The sequence below is a fragment of the Ambystoma mexicanum genome, chromosome 10 (assembly GCF_040938575.1).
Source record: "Ambystoma mexicanum isolate Mex_15411 chromosome 10, UKY_AmexF1_1, whole genome shotgun sequence".
Taxonomy (NCBI): Eukaryota; Metazoa; Chordata; class Amphibia; order Caudata; family Ambystomatidae; genus Ambystoma; species Ambystoma mexicanum.
Genome location: NC_090932.1, coordinates 260,124,331 through 260,137,517, shown reverse-complemented (window position 1 = coordinate 260,137,517; position 13,187 = coordinate 260,124,331).

Below are 13,187 nucleotides of genomic sequence, written 5' to 3'. Positions count from 1 at the left end.
TAAAGTTTCATACAATTAGACAAAAAGAAGAACTTTGCAATGTTATTGTGAGAAGCTCAGAATTCTGTTTAGGGTTTAGGGGTCATGTCCATGAACTATAGTTATGATTCACTGTGAAACATTTGAAGGCCACATGGAGCAAGTAAGTGCAGTTCTGATCTAGGTCCCCGAGAAGGTAAGGAGACTGTGCTTTAAACTCTGGGGAGTCTGTTTCCAAAGTGTTGCCAGTGGATTTGATCTTCCAATGTACTGGGAGATTTTTGTGAAACAAAAATAGATAACAGTATCCAACTAAGCAGACATGATTAGCCATATGATGTAAATAGCCCATCTTCTAAAATATACATCACAATATGTTAGAATATTGATGGTATGTCAGAATGTGTTCATCAGCTCAAAGGATGCATTTCTCACATTCACAAATTACTTCTTGAATTCTCAATATGCTTCTTGTTCACAAAATGGTCAATAATTAATTACAAAAGCATTTCCTTTTTAAGGTAAAAACATGTGTACAACCTTAAAAAAATACAAAATTCTAAAATGTTCCTTTACTTTACAATTCCTGTTTTCTGTGTTTTGAGTTTTACAACAAGATCTTTACATTAATTCAAAGTTACCTCAATCATTATTGATTTTGACAGAGAAAAAAACTTGCAGTGTAATTCATTGTGTTGGATATTGATACAACCTCTTGCTGCTTTTACTGTGGGCTTTGATTGCAATTGTGACCACCCTTGGACATTTTGATTTTCAGCAATATTTGTTGGAGCCGCATTATTATATTTTTTAGGAGGGTCTGCAGTTATAAATACACCAACATTGTTACTGCAAAAATTGATTGAGGGAGGGGCAAATATTTTTCCAAACTTTCTTCAATATCGATGTGTCTTGATGAAATGTGTTGTGGATAATAAACAATTATGGGTACAACCTACCCTGATTACTTCACTGCCGTTTAAATGGGGGCGGGTGGCAGGGCATCTGCCCTTACATACAAATGAATTTATTATATTATTTGTGGGCAAATCCCATTGGATTAAGAAAATCCCACTATTCTAGTTATACGGACAGAGGAAAGGTGTAAAGGCTAGAAGGCTATGTTGTTGAAGTAGTTTTACTAACAGCTGCCATTTGTTTTGCTTTTGATTTTTCCCTTTTTTAATATTTAGTTTTACCAATAGAGCAATCGTATAGGGTGAGCTACAGACCATCTTCCACTTAATAACATTTGTATGCTCCAGATGGCTGTTCCCTTTATCATCTGGTTTTGGCAACTACTAGTCGGCCCAACCCCTTGAAAGAAGAAAAAAATGAACACCTTTAAATTGATGATAATTTCAGCATTGGATCATATCACGTATTCCCTTACTGTCCCTGGGGCATATTGCAAATCTGCTTGTCCTATTTTGAGTCCATCCGTTGTCTCTGCATTTTCGTAAAACATTTTCCTTATGTGGTTCGCTGCTACTGGCATCACCATGTCTAGCAACCGTTTCTTTCATGTTAATTGACTCTATGTTGTTAAGTCTACTCCATCCCTGATAGTAAGATGCCTTTGGAATGCTAAGCTTTGTTGTGAAGTTTCAAATCAAAGGCCATTTCCATACTTTGTGCCCCTATCTTTTTTTACTGAACCATTTTTGCTAATGCTTGTGTTTTTTCTGTATCTTGGCATTTGTTTCCCGTTTATACTTTTAGGCAATTCAAACCAATCAATGAAAAGGACACCGTTTTTTACATTCCAAGAATGTAAAGCAGATTCTGTAGTGTAACTAATACTTATTATTTTTATTTATTTATTCATAGTGTGATATAGTTTAATGTAAACTGTACTTTACAATACAAATCATTATAACAACATTTCCATAAACACTTAATTGAATCACATTCAGCACAGTACACATAATAAATTCCATAATCATAACAAAATATTTTCGATTACATGTGCTATCCATGCTTCTCGAATATTATTTGCCATATTCATGACCTCCTGCAAAGTGCAAACTACAAGTGCATAGATGAAAAAGTGTGTCACTATAAAGAGCAAAATGCGACAGCCTAATGTGCATACTCTATAGTCATTCAGCAAATATCAGCAAATACTAAAATCACCACAACAATATTATCTAAAATTAATGTGTATAGAAGTCAGTATAGCTCACTAGGCACACTAAATGATACAGCATCATTGTTATCACAATATAGATCTGGTACTGATCCTACGCTTGTCAGCCATATCATGCACCTCAATATCTTTGAGTTTCCCCTCAATCCTCAACCGAAGTTCAATAATGGCCAGTGTCAATGACCTATTTGAGCCCGTCAGACACTAGAGCCAGAATGCTTTAGATGGAATATACTCAGTGCTATGCATGTATTTTCCAAAGCTACAGTATACCAAGACTGTAGGTTATAACATAACTAGTGGAAAAGCCTGTGTACACTGGCTAATGTGCATTTTCAGAGTGTAAATATGTTATGTGGTGTTTTTTAGTATAATTTATGTTAATAGAAACAACAAGTTTTGCAAAGGATCTTGCTCCTTTTACATGGAGGAGTAGTAACATCAAACAAAATCTCACAGAATCCGTTGAAAGTTCAATATGGTACATATGGCCAATTGTTGTATCTACTCCTCATTGTCTTGGATTCCACTTACGGGTTTTAGATTCAAATATATAATGTTGAGGGGTGTCAGAGTAATACAATTCTCAGGCAGCATGATTCAAAGTAGACATTAGGTCATAAAATAAACTAAATTGAAGTCAAATACAGTTTAAAAAATACATGAAGAATAATATTGTTATAATGCATACCAAGAAATATTACAATTAATAATTACATAATACACAAGTACATAAAAAATGTATTCATAATTGTATGTTATTTTTGTCGAGAGACACATTTTGTTTGCCTGGAAGATGAACTTGAAGTATTATTGTTGTATACGTAAGGCAACAGCTTCCTCTAGATGTGATAATAGGTGAAGCGGGCCAGGCGGCTTTGGACAAAGATACATCTGGGGCCTCATTACGAGTTTGGAGGTAGCCATGGTGCTATTAGCGCCATGGCTGCCTCCAAACTCGTGTCCGGGTTCTTTGAATGGGGACTTACCGGGTCATTCCAACCTTGGAGGACCCGGTAAGTCCCCATTCAAAATACCCATCCCCATTCCCATTGAAGCGCCCATAGGGCTCAATGGGAATGGGGAGGGAGCTAATAACGGGCCCGTTCATAACAGGCCCGTTATTAGCTCCCTGGTCCCCTTGAGGGACCCGCAAAGGACGTCTGGTCTGACCAGACCTTCTGAGCGGGTCCTGCGAGGGAACCTCATAATGCAGCAGTAAGGGGTTAACAGCACCGGCATCCTTACCGGCGCCGTAAACCCCTTACCGCTGTACTCATAATGACCCCCCTGGTCTTTTATTATATAGTGTGATGTTAGAACATGTTGATTGTTTTCATGCTCATCCTTGTTGTTACATAACCTACAGTACCTATACTCTACCATGACGCCCTTCCAAGCTCCACACACTGCCGTCATGGGGCATTTCCCCATTCATAGAAGCATAAAGCACATCGGTACTGCAGGGAGGAGAATTGGCTCAGGTAGATTTGCAGTCTTAGGAACTTATGCTCTTTAGTACAGTTACGTGCTAGTGTGCATTAATCCAATCACATTCCCGGGATTTAACTGTAAATTCCTTTATGAATACATGGAAACCCTTACTCCTCTCTGGTGACCATCCCATGTTGTGAAAATATGACTCAGAGTTCCTAAACAATTCTGCTGCATGGCAGTTAGCACCATTAAAGGCTTTAGCTAGCAATCACAGGAGGGGACAACCCGGAAGGCCAAAGCTTTGAAATCTATAGGACCTCCATTGATCATAACACAGGTATGTATGGATTTTAGGCCCAGCTCTAATCTTACAGCTTCAAGTGGGATACACTGTGACAATACCAGCACTCTCCTCCATAATGAGGCCTCTAGTTTATGCAGCCAATGAGCAGGTTCTGCATAGCTCGATTCCAAGCCATACATTACCATCAAGCTATGTTTATAGGCCAGGACTATGCCTTTCAAGCTGTATCCTGCCATTTTCTATGCAAAATTCTTAATCGCTACCATCATATTATTGACTTTCTTATGTTTAGACAATATCAGCTCTCTACATCACCTCTTACTAGTAACTTCCTGCCCCAAATAGGTATAAGATACCACCGAATACCTAATACTAGTTGTGATGTGTAAGTTCTTGAAAGTTACATGCTCTGTAACCTCAAAGAAGGATATATGTGTGGGGATTCCGAGTGAGGTGGCTGAGATTGAGGGTGAGGCAAAGAGCAGGACATGCAGCAGAGATAAGTAAGTTACACCAAGTAAAATGTCAAGGTTAAATAAAAATGTAAGATGCTCTTTCTGTGTCCACCTACTCTTTGTAACACATGAATAACCCACACTTGTTCTGTTTTCCTTATTTCCAGGTAGTTTTGTATAGAATGTAAATTATCATGGAAAATATACAAGTTCATTGAAATGTACAGCGGATAATAATATTTATATTGCAAGTGACTTTCAAGAGACCATCACCTTTTCCATGTTTTCCTCTTTTTAACGTTTTTTTCCTGTGTCTGTTGTAAAAAAAAAAGCCTTTACATTTAACACCTTACAGACAATCCATAACCAACTTTTTCTCTTTTCCTTTTATGAAGTCATGTTTGCCATGTCTTCATTTAGCATTGCTGCATTGCTCTGACATTCGACAATGAATCACTCTTTCTTCAGATTTAAGAGATTTTGTATATTTTCTTTCAGACACCGTTTTTTGTTATGAAGCACCATCCTTTTTATTTTTTCACTGTGCGCATATTCTCTGAAATGTCAAACCTTTGGAGCTGTGTTGACTCTATCCTCTTATACAACTACCATTTCTGCTGTTTTTTTCAACTTACATTTTGTTACATGGACACCAGATCGCATAGACATACACCTTTGTTAATGTTACAGTGGGTAAAGCATTTATGAGTATTCTTTTTTTTCTCAACAGTGTTTCTTTTGCTAGCTTGATAAATCAGTATATATCACAGGTAGAGTGTCCAGTGATGGGAAACAAAAGAGTTTTCCATAACCTTAGGTTTAAAAATGCTTTCCCTGTCGGTACTATACTCTTTGACAAACTTGTTTTCTCCTTCACAAAATCATCATTGTCCATTTTAAGATGTTGGCACGTTAAGGACTGGAGGATGCATAGATGTGTTCTTCCTCAAATATTTTGATCTATAAATTAGCCAGATTGGGTGAAATACTGTCACCCATCTCTGTACCCTCAATTCATTGGTGAAATTGGACATCCAATAGGAATACATTCAGGGATGTGATTTCACCAAAATGCCAGGGGTAGCAGAAGTGACATCACATGATCCTTGACCTCTGATAACATCACAGGAAGTGATGTGATTTGACCCCACCCCAAAGTGACATCACGAAAAGCGATGGAACACAACCTTTCACCCCTTCACAAAACAGGTAGTGCCATCACATAGCATTGTTCCTAAGTACACTACAAAAAATATGGTTAAGATATCAATTTAATGTGATATACATTTCATTCAAGAATGGATCACCATATATATCATTAATATCATTGTGCATTGGCCCATATTACCAAATTACTGTGAATGCAAGCAGACGTCCAAGGCCAAATGAAAATGATGTGTTATTATATATTGAGCACTTTATATAGAACAAATATACATACAAATCATCCAACCTGTGTTGGTATTCATTTAGCGACCTCAGAAGAATAAAAAAAGGCTGAGGTGAGGTGTTTAAGAACACACTAAATCAGTGATTCACCCCCTGAAGTGTGCCTGAAACAAACCTTTAATGGGTCCTGCAATTATTGTATAGAATTCCAGAAAGGCACATTATTTGTTATTCCTATTCTTTCTCATTTATGGTCACTGTTCAAAGTGTTACACTTTTCGAAACCCATGTTTTTTTAAGAGGCTTGAGCAAGAAAGCCTGCCACTCCACAAACAAAGAGCTACATGGCACTGACCACAGCCCAGGAGCTTACATTTAAAACTAAAAAAAGACATTTTAAATATTTGTTTTTTTAGGGGTAGCAAGGGAGGCCACAGGGGTAGCAACAGAGACCACAGGGGGGTGGGTGGCAAAATGATGTCTCTGATTACATTCTCTGTTAGTGATATATGTACATATTTCAATTGAAGAAGAGATATGTATGCATTAAGTTGCATGGCACCATGATAGTGAAATACTTAATATGCAAAACATTTCCGCATGGTATAATTGTAAGGAATGAATCAAGACTCTTTTTTGGACCATTATCCATTTCTCATTTATTGGTGCCATATAATCATAAAATGCAGCCAAGATCGGCTCATACTGATAATAGACATATCAAGGGAACTGGCAAAAAAATCAAATACCTACTTACGAAAGAATTGGGCATCAAAGCATTAATATGGCAATCACCCTGTAAGGCAGAGGTCTTCAAACTGTGTGGCGCGCCCCCCCAGATGGGCACGGCCGCTTCCCGGGGGGGGGGGGGGTGCCAGAGCCCAGCATGAAATATAAAAAAAAAAAATCTTTTTTGGGAAGAAATGGGAAGGGGCAGCTCATATGATCAGACTGGACCATAAAACGGTCTAAGCACCAATGAAAAAGTTACCAGTTGCAAATGGATATTCAGTCCCTTAGTCACAGACTGTTTGAATAGTACCCAAGGGGTTGTTTTCTGTTCAAATGTAAACAAATGGTGATATTTAAAGAATATTTATTCAGCAACAATGGTCAAAACTACAAGCTGCATAGTGAAGTAACTCCTCAAACTGGCCCACATTTGCCAAAAAAGTGGCCCATTTTGACTGGCCTACACTAGCATTTTGCATTTTTGGTACGGTCATCGCCCTATAGGCCAGTCCAAGCCTGCCGGCTCATCCATAATGGTGGAGGGGGCGTCCACCCACTAGCCACCTCACCCATTATGGAGGAGCCAAGGACCCAGCCCAGTGAAACACTGAGCACTCCCTCAGCTGCTTTTTCCAGCTGAGGGAGTGCTCCTGGGCTGGCTGAACTGTCAAAGGGAAGCACTGTTTGCCTTTGACAGTTCATTTCCCCAGCCGCACATGATCACTGAGCCATGCAACGCTGGGGGTGTTTTGCTTCACCAGCCTTGCATAGCTCATTGGAAATGCTGCCTGGGGCACTGCATGTATGTATGGGCGAGGGGGTGCTCCTGCGCCTCCTCGCACATAGGTGCAGAGCAACCTGGAGCGGGGCATTTTAGAAACCACGCGCATGCCCCTGCAGTAGGTACGTTTATGGCGATTTATTTTTGATTTAAATGTGTATGTATGTGTGTTTGCTGGTGTTATGGGACTGTGATGGGAGCAGGATGGGCGGCAGCACTGGGATAGTGGTGGGAGTAGGCTGGGGAGAGCCCAGGGTCTGTACTGGGAATTGGGTGCGGTGACGGCACGCAAAAGTTCATAGCGATTTCTACTGTCCATCTGGCACTTTTGGGGGGCCCGGCCTGCCCAAACTTTGCTCGGGGGGGCCCAGGCCAAAAAAGTTTGAAGACCACTGCTATAAGGGTATAAATGGGGTTTTATTGCCAGCATATAATATACAGCATTTATTCCAGCATAACATGTACAGTAGAGAAACAAAGCCAGGCCCAGTTTGAAACTGCAGGCATTCAGAGCACACATAAACAAAAACAGTGTACTGTCAGGTTAAAATAATGAGATGCACAATTTATATTGGATGCTTCATATGTGAAGACTATGTGGGAATACATAACTGATTAACATTGCTAACTGTTTAAAATTCATTTTTCTCCAGGAGGAAGCAAAAGGAAACAGTAGCTCTGGAATCAAGTGTTCATTGTATTGTAAACGAAGGCTGACACAGGGCACATTCTTTTTATTCTGATTGGTAGAAATTGTAGGCAGACAAGCCACGTCAACAAAGTGCTGAATCAGAGTTTTCCTGAAGAAGAAAAGTGAGGAGAGTTGGCAGTTCGTGCTGGGTTCGAGCGCTGACTTTGAATCTAATGAGTTGGCGCTCCCAACACACGTACGGAGGAATTTCGCACTGAGAGTGGGACTGCGAAACACAGCGAGGTCGTGCAGGGACTTCAAAGATTACTGGCCTTGGTAAGAGATTTGTGCCAAGTGAGGAAAAAAAAGCAAAGTATGGTGCGCGTGTATTGCTAGAATCAATTGGCAGTGCAGAGAAGTTATAAATTATTGTATGTTTATTTATCTCTCTCTATATACATAAATTCATGTTTGCAAAATATCTGCTTTTTCTGTTTTGTTCTTTTATCTTGCAGGTGATGCTGTAAATATTATGTGGTAAGATTTTGTGGATTGTAAATGGCATGTAATACAAAATGTATATAAAAACAAATGAGACTTTAGTGTCATTCATGCATCTGTGAATTATTTATGTAAGTGAATTACAGAGGGGAGGTTTATATCAGTGCAGTAGTGCATGTACCAATTTACCACTGTAATTGAAATAGCAAATAAGAGAAAGTCAGTAGTAAATATCTACAAGGTAAAGGATGTGTGTGCAATGTAATGAGTGAGTCCTACCTTGCATGCTGATGGGAAGGGGTGCCTAATCTGGCACATAGGTTACTGGATGTACATAAGCCAGTAATGCCTAGTCTGGCACATAGGTTACTGGATGTATATAAGCCAGTAATGCCAGCCACAAACTATAGGTGGCGCCTTGAATACATTCATTGGGTTCTCTGGAGTGTTCTAAGTCTGGGGCTCTCTACAGGTGACTAGATGGCATTCTAATAGAAAGGAAAGGTTTGTTTTTTGATGGGGTTATAGTATTAAAAGAAACATGCTCACCAGTATATCATAAGAATAAGTTAATCCTGAAAATACTGCAAGGTAAGATACCACTAAAATTACCACCAATACAAGCCAATAAAATATGGTCACTAAAATAGAGTGATACCAAACCCACTCTAAATGTAAGGCTAGTTTACTACAAAATTACCGCCAATATTTTTACGGTAAGAAAATACTGCCAAATCACAAATTTACCCCAATAAGACAAAATCTATTACACCCCCATGTCAGGGGGCATACATGGCCAGTAACAGGCCAGCAGGGGCCTCGTTAGGGGTGTGGGCCCTGTGGTGTTAAGAAAGTAGGAGACTGACCAAGTGGTGCTATTTTAAACAAGGATTTTTATTTAACAGCAAGAAAATGCCTATCTTTCCCTGTACTAAGCTAGTTTCCCTACCTAACACAACTATCACTCGGGCAGTCAGGATGTCAGTCAGGATGTCCGTCAAGTCCACTTAAACAGTTCTGGTCAAAACCAACCTATTTTCCCATTCGCTACAAAAGAAAAAACAAATAAAAGTTCTAGCTCTATCCGAGTCCAGGAGAATGACTCACTTCTCCTGATAAAAAAAAGGGTACAACGTCCTTTCATCGACACCCATTTTTTCAACGGGCGTTTTTATGAAGAGTTTTTGCCGAACAAACTCATCGACATTTGTTTGTGGGGGGAAAGGCATATAGAGGGTGGGGGGGTTGGGAATAATAAAAAATAGGTAAAGGAGAAAGGGCTTTGGAGGGGAACTCGCCCAAAAATAATTGAACAAAATGTGATGAATTTTATCAGCAAAACTCTTTGTAAAAACACCCATAAAAAAAAACAGGTGTCGATGAAATGACATAGAACCAATAAAAAGTTCCTTTGTATCAGGAAACAGTTCACCAAGGATGCAGGATGTCTCAGAGGGGTGAGGGAAGGCCGGGGGCATTGGAAGGAACAGGGAGAGGCTACCTGTTGCCTCCCCACAATGAAGATGGTGCCGCCTGAGGAAGGGCATTGAGTGATCAGAAAATGAGGGCGGTACACAGTGTGTTCTCGCCTGCATTTCCAGCCACCTGATTGGATGAGCGCCCTTCTCCAGTTGTGAATTCCCAGAGATACAAATAAAAAATGTTTAGAAGCGAAGTTCCACCAATACAATGACTTCACCTTTAAAAGAAAATATAAAAAAGCTCAAACATGATATCAGCAATTACAAAACATGACTAGGCCTTTTCTTATGGTGAAAGATTTGTTCTTGGTGAAAAGGTATTTTGCTAAAGATCTTTTCACCAATATATCGATTTAGAAAGACCGCTCTATGACTGCACGGAGCAGTTTTTCTAAATGGAAGTGTCATGCCCCTGCCGCACACAAGTGTGCACAGGGGCTGACAGGCACGTCGGGACCCAGAAGCGCAGGATGAGGAGAACGGGTAAGTGTGTGGGTGCATGTGTGTTGGTGTGTGTGTTGTGTGTATTTATGTGTTTTGGTTTGGGGAGTGAGGGGGCTGGGGTTGAGAGAAATCATGTGGGGTCGAGGTTGGGAGGCTGGGTGGCAGGGAGGAACCATGACAGGTTCGGGGGTGAAATCCGCCTTGAACATAAATTTAAAAAACACATTTTCAAGGCCTAAAGAGAAAAATACCTTTACAATGCTTGTTTTCCAATCAATATAAAATCGGGCATTGTAAATCCATATTTTTCTATTGAAGCTTTAAAATGAGGTGTTTTCACATAGAACCGAAAGGAGGCTTCAACGGGGAAACCGGAAATCTCACAGATAATCAACAACAAAAAAGGTAGATCATGGTTTAGAGGTACATCATTTAGATTTCTGTGAAGGGATAGAATCTCCACCAGCAGCTGGCTATGAAAAGAAATGAGGACATCCATAGAATTGCACACAATACCAATGAGGGAAAAAACATTCTCACAATCAAAGAAGGGGCGATGCAATTTTTTAGGGAGAGGCTGGTGTATAGAAGAGCCATGGAATGAAGACCAGTGAATGATGTAGAGTGGGTGGAAACATCAATCTTTCTACTGTGACAGTGCTGCTAAGACTGTCACAATGTTCCAAGAACCGAGATTAGACACACAACTGTATTTCATGCATTTTATTGACAGAATGTAAGCAGTGATCACAATCCATAATGGCAGCTTTATAGCTCCAAGAGTCCACGTCTGTTGTTATTAAAGGGTCAGTTGGCTTTTCAATAAAAAGGTGCAAAAAGATAGGGACTCACCATCTAGCTCATAAAGGGTCCTTCAGCTAGGTTCACAGTCTTTCACAGTCTAGTGAATCCCAAAGTCAGGTGGCAGGTGCATATCAAAAGTCCAAAAGTTTCTCAATCTCTACCAAAGGAAAATCCATAAAAGATGAAGCGTCTTCTTTATACAAAAAAGGCATCTCTCAACTTCCAGTGGTTAGAATGAGAGGGGGTGACTTGTCCCCCCAATCATTACTTTGGGTTGAGGGATACCCTGGGCTGCAAACCCATGGCATTTTATGTGGATAGATGTTTTGTGGGCCCTCCTGCACATTGACTACCAGGTATTTGAGGGTTCTGGATCATTAGAGTGGTGGGAGCTTCCAGACAGGCTGGGCACAAGGTTGGGATCTCCAGGATGATATGGTGCACCTGGTGGGTTTGGTGGAGAAGTGTAGCCCTAATCTTTCCTTCTACTCACTTCTCCTCTCAGTGCTGTCTCGCTCAGGCCCATCTCCATCTTTCCTAATCCTATGCTGTCCTCCCTACTACCAGATGTAGTGGCACCATCTCATTCCTCCTCCTGCAAATACAATCTCCCCTGGATCAATGTGGTCTTATAGAACTTCCCTATTGTCGCTGCCTAAGTGGGTGGTCTCTCCTGCCTAGGATTGTCTGACTCTATCCTACTCCTTACTGGATTGGTCTCTTCCTCTGGGTAACAATGTTCTCTTCTCTGGTGGTATCTCTCTTTCTCAATATAATTCTCTTGCAGCTCTACGTCTTGCCCTTTCCCTTCTCCAGAACAATATTCTATTCAGAGATGTTAACGTTCCTCCATCTCCCAAAGCAAATCTCCAATCCGGACTCCTTCTCATCTCTCCTTTTCAGGTTGGCATCTCCTTTCTTTCACTCATAGTCAGTAGCCCTCTTTTACCTCTCCCAGATGGTATCTCCCTCCTTCCTACTCAAATTAATATATCCTTCCTCCTACAACACAACAATATCCTTCACAGTCGCCTTTTAGGTAATTTCTGTCATGCCCAAATCTCTCATCCTCTTTCCAGGTACTTCTCTAACTTTCATCTTCAAGGTGATAACCTTCTTTTTTGGCGTGCCATAGAATGTCTCTCTCTCTCTGTCACCAATAGACCAGAATCACCTTCCTGTTCTATACTCATACTACTATTCCCCTACTCCAACCATAAATCTCCTTCGCCTACGAATGTTTCACCCTTCTCTTTACTGCACAATTCTCCCTCCTCACCCCACGCCATTGCCTCCTCTTTCCTGGTCTCTGCCGTTGTACTCTCCTCAACTTCATCTTGAGGAAAAGATGTTTCACAGGGTCTTCTGCTCTTTTCCTGTCAGCTCTACCAAGGACTGATCCTGGCCTGTGACAGCCTAGCTGTCGCTGTTGCCTGGCCAAATGCAGGGGACTTTGTCACAGCACATATTACTCCCACTCCGGTAGAAAAGCAGTGCTTTTTTTAATTGTTTGGCGTTCTTGGATACTCAAGAACATGATCCTTTCAACTTCATGATAGAATTCCAGGAATTCATGTGCAAATATACATTCCAACTATATTTTTCAGACCAAGAAATACTCAATGCAAGTATTACAGGACTGGAAATTGCTTCCACTTTTACAGTATATTGTACTAATCCAGAAGTCATCACAATGGAGATAAAGGTGTATGTTGAAATCTCACAATTAGACACCCAAAAAAAGGGAAGTTTCACATGTAAAGACAAGGGAGAGAAACGGCAAAAGCAATCACAGGAAAGCACAATTACTAGTGAAACATGTTGTAAAATAGTTCTGCATTTTGAGATTGTGAACCTACCAGTTAGGATCAGAGAGAGAGTAAACCGAAGCCTCCAGGCACCAGGCTGAACCTGTTTTGGGTCAGAAAGGTTTCAAATATAGTTTATTCTATAGGGAAAATAGAGTTCCTACAGAATGTGTTGTAAGCCCAGAGGGTCTTCCCTTGTACTAATGGCAAATATACCACAAGCTGAATGCCAATGGCACATGTTCAGTTACCAGGAAAGGGAAGCAGCAAGGTACAATGGTAGCCCAGCGAT